Raw genomic sequence first — 3466 nt, 5'->3', positions numbered from 1 at the left:
ATGACATGTCCCTTGTATAGAATAATTGAATTCCTCCTCCTACACATCTCTTGAACAACAAATATCTGGAATTATTTTGTTTTTGACATGTCAATCTTGACTTTATTCTTAATTGTGTACTTATGTAAGAAGTACATGTTTCTAAAATTTCACAATTCTTTTAAACTTAGTTTTTGTTGAATTGTCTAGTTTAAGAAAATCAATTACAATTTATATATAAAAAAATGTTCTGTGCTCAATCCAGCATCACATACACTAACATTGGAAAGATACAGAGAAGATTAACATGGCCCCTGCACAAGGAAGACAGGCAAATTCCTGAAGCATTCCATCGCCCAATTTGTGAGGAAATGGAAAGACTTGGAAAAAAATTATTAAGTGAAGTAAGCCAAGTCCAAAGAAACATAGGTCCCATGGTTTCTCTAATTTTCAATAACTAATATATGTCTGAGATAAGCAGAAAAGGTCAAAAGTTATGTGTACATGACCAGATAAGGTTATGTTAACGGAAATGAACCCCAAGTTAGGGACACAAGTGGGTTTTTTTCTTGCTATTGTTTCTCACGTACTTATAATGTAGAGTATGTGTTTTTTTTGTTTCTTTATATGTTCCTCCCCCATGCTACAACACCTGTTTCACTGTATTTGAAGTTGTTGCACCTACATCTTTTATATACTCTCCTCCTCTAATTTGCTGAGGAGAAGGAAAATAAAACCAAAATGCTTAAATAAGGATACAGGTTGACACATTGTAACAATGAGATGCACAAGAAACTATTTTGTAAAGTGAACTTTACAATTGAGGGGGGAAAGGGAGGAGGTTAATGGACTTGTGGAGGTGGGAGGGAAGGGATGGTAGGAGAACAATAAAGGAGGAGGTAACAATGCTTTTTAGGAAATGTACTCATTACCTTGCTCATGTAAATGTTACCTCTCTGTACAGTATTTTTACAATATGAACGTATAAAAATGTTCTGAGATGGAAGAGTTTATTTCCTTTATTTTACTCATATAATATCGTTAGCAAAGAAATTCATGCAAAACGCTGATATGAAGGTATTTTGAATAAATATGTGTGTGAATGCACGCATGTGCTCAAGCACTTGCATGTGTGTTGGCGTGCTCAGAGTTTGAAATCAGAGCTTCAAGGTCTTGCTAGGCCTTTTCTCTCTAGATTGGTGAGCTACTAAATGAGCTACATCTCCATTCTTGGCCCTTTGCTAGTTCATTAAAATTTTTGAAAAATAATATCATGAGTTTCTTTTGCCCTGATTGGTTTCCAACTGTTATCCACAAATCTCAGGCACCTGAGTAGATATCCCTAGTAGTTAGGATTACAGGTGTGACAAACCAGCAAAGGTTTTCAGAATAACGTTAAAAGTAGAAGAAAATTTACTTCAGAGGGGCATGTTTTAGTATCTCCAATTTTAAAGCATTTTGGAGTGATTATTTATGATTTTTTAATTTTTGGATACTTATAAGACAGTAAGTGCTGATATTTAAAATTTTAGTACTTTTTAAATAGGATACTGGAATTGTGGGACAGAAGAAATTTGCCTCTCTTTGGACCTCAATGTATATGCTCAGTTCTGTGTATGATAACCAATATCACCAACACAATCTGTATTGAAGATAAATGTGACAGAAAACAATCACCATGGGCAATATTTAGTATGCTATTATTTCTTGGACAATATGAATATTGAATTGAGAGTGTCATAGAATGGAGAGGTTTTATCTACATTTTGTGTATTGCTGAAAGACTTTTGGAAACTTTTTCTCATTTCCTTCCTCACTGTGTGTGTCTTTAGGCCATGCACTTACTGCCTTTAATTACATTTTTTCCCAACACTAAAATGGTAATAACATTAGCGTTATAGCGAATGTTATCTTAACAATTAAGGGAATGAAACTTGTGAAACACTTAACATAAACTTCTAGGAATGAGCTTTGGGTTTAGCCAGCAATCTTTTTAAAATACTAAATAGAATGTGATAAGTAGTACAGAAACCATTACATGTAGTGAGCAACCAGAAGTAATATCTATTGATCATGCTCTGCTTCCAAGGAAGCCAGGTGGATAATTTCTCATGCTGTAAATCAAACTGGTTATCTTATGTCTTGATAGTGTAAAAATATCAGGGACAAAATGATGAAGGAATGTTGTAGACTGAGGTGAAATCCATATGAAAATGTGCAAAACTGATAAAACATAAAAGTATGTGAGCAGTATATTGTGTTTTACAACATTTAAGTTACGTCGCAAAGATAAAGAAGACATAGAAGAATATTTTTTTGTTGTTGTTGTCCTATCATAGGTCCTTAGAAGGATGAACTCTTTCCTCATTCTTATACAGGCATCATCAGATGAGAGAAGCTGTTTTTTTTTTTTGTTTGCTTCCTTCCATTTATTCTTCAGTTTGAAATCTGAGCTACTTGAGACTGAAAGAAACCAAAATAAATAAACTACAACCTTGTAACAGGTCTAACTAAATTGAGTTATATAGTATCAATTGTTAACAGAAAATGATTTAAGCAATACTATGTTATTGAAAACTGAAAAATGTTAGGAGTTGCTACATTTTTTTCTTTTCTACTACCTTGAATTAATTATTGATCTGGTTTAGCGAGATTAAAGATGAGATTAACCAGAAACTGGATTAAAAATGGACAAAAGGTCTGAATAGACTTGTTCTCCATAAAGCCCTGAAAATTGCCTGTGGGTTTACAAAGTTGTGTTTAATACAACTTCTATGCTGCCTTAATGCTTTTTGAGCAGATGTCATTAGAGAAATATAATTCAAAATTACTATGATACAACTTCATAAATATAACTCATCAAAAATCAATGGAACCAGTTATGGTGGTAAAGGCTTGTAATTCCAAGCATTTAAGAGGTTGGATTTAAGTTAAGGCCAGTCTAGGGTAATGCAGATAGTAAAAACCTGCCCTTTATTACCTTTGATTAAAAGGTAATAATGTTGGTGAGAGTGTGGGAAAAAGGAAATTTTCTACACTATTGGTCCAAAAACAGGTTAGTATTCTCGTTGTAGAAAGTAGTATGCAAGTTTCTAAAGAAATCCAAAGTTGAGATATCATCTGACCCATCAATCATGTGATTATTTCTCTCTGAGTTACTCGTAAATATATCTGTAGTTCATTTTTATTCACATTATTCACAAGAGCAGCCAAGATATAAGTCAATGTTCAGTGTTCAACTACAGACTAATAAAACAACTGTGGTACATGCACAAATATCTTTTTCCGTTTCATTTTTAAAATAACAAGGGACTGCTCCCATTAGCCACAACTTACAACGACCTGAAAGATGCATTCGAAATGAAGAAAAATGTTGTGTTCTGAGCTGTGTAAACACGCGCGCGCGCGCACACACACACACACACACACACACACACACACACACAAAGACACACACACACTTTCCAACCTCAAATATTAAGACAGA

The 3466-nt window shown here is 33.8% G+C and overlaps 1 pseudogene; it reads left to right on the top strand.

Moving 5' to 3' along the window:
- The first annotated feature begins 231 nt into the window (after nucleotides 1-231).
- On the top strand, nucleotides 232-344 carry LOC122108334 (annotated as a pseudogene).
- The last annotated feature ends 3122 nt before the right edge of the window (nucleotides 345-3466 follow it).

This window comes from Dipodomys spectabilis, unplaced genomic scaffold (genome assembly GCF_019054845.1).
Source record: "Dipodomys spectabilis isolate Male_0828 unplaced genomic scaffold, ASM1905484v1 ptg000057l, whole genome shotgun sequence".
Taxonomy (NCBI): domain Eukaryota; kingdom Metazoa; phylum Chordata; class Mammalia; order Rodentia; family Heteromyidae; genus Dipodomys; species Dipodomys spectabilis.
Note: the sequence above shows the minus strand (reverse complement) of the source record. Positions and strands in the feature narration are given on the sequence as shown.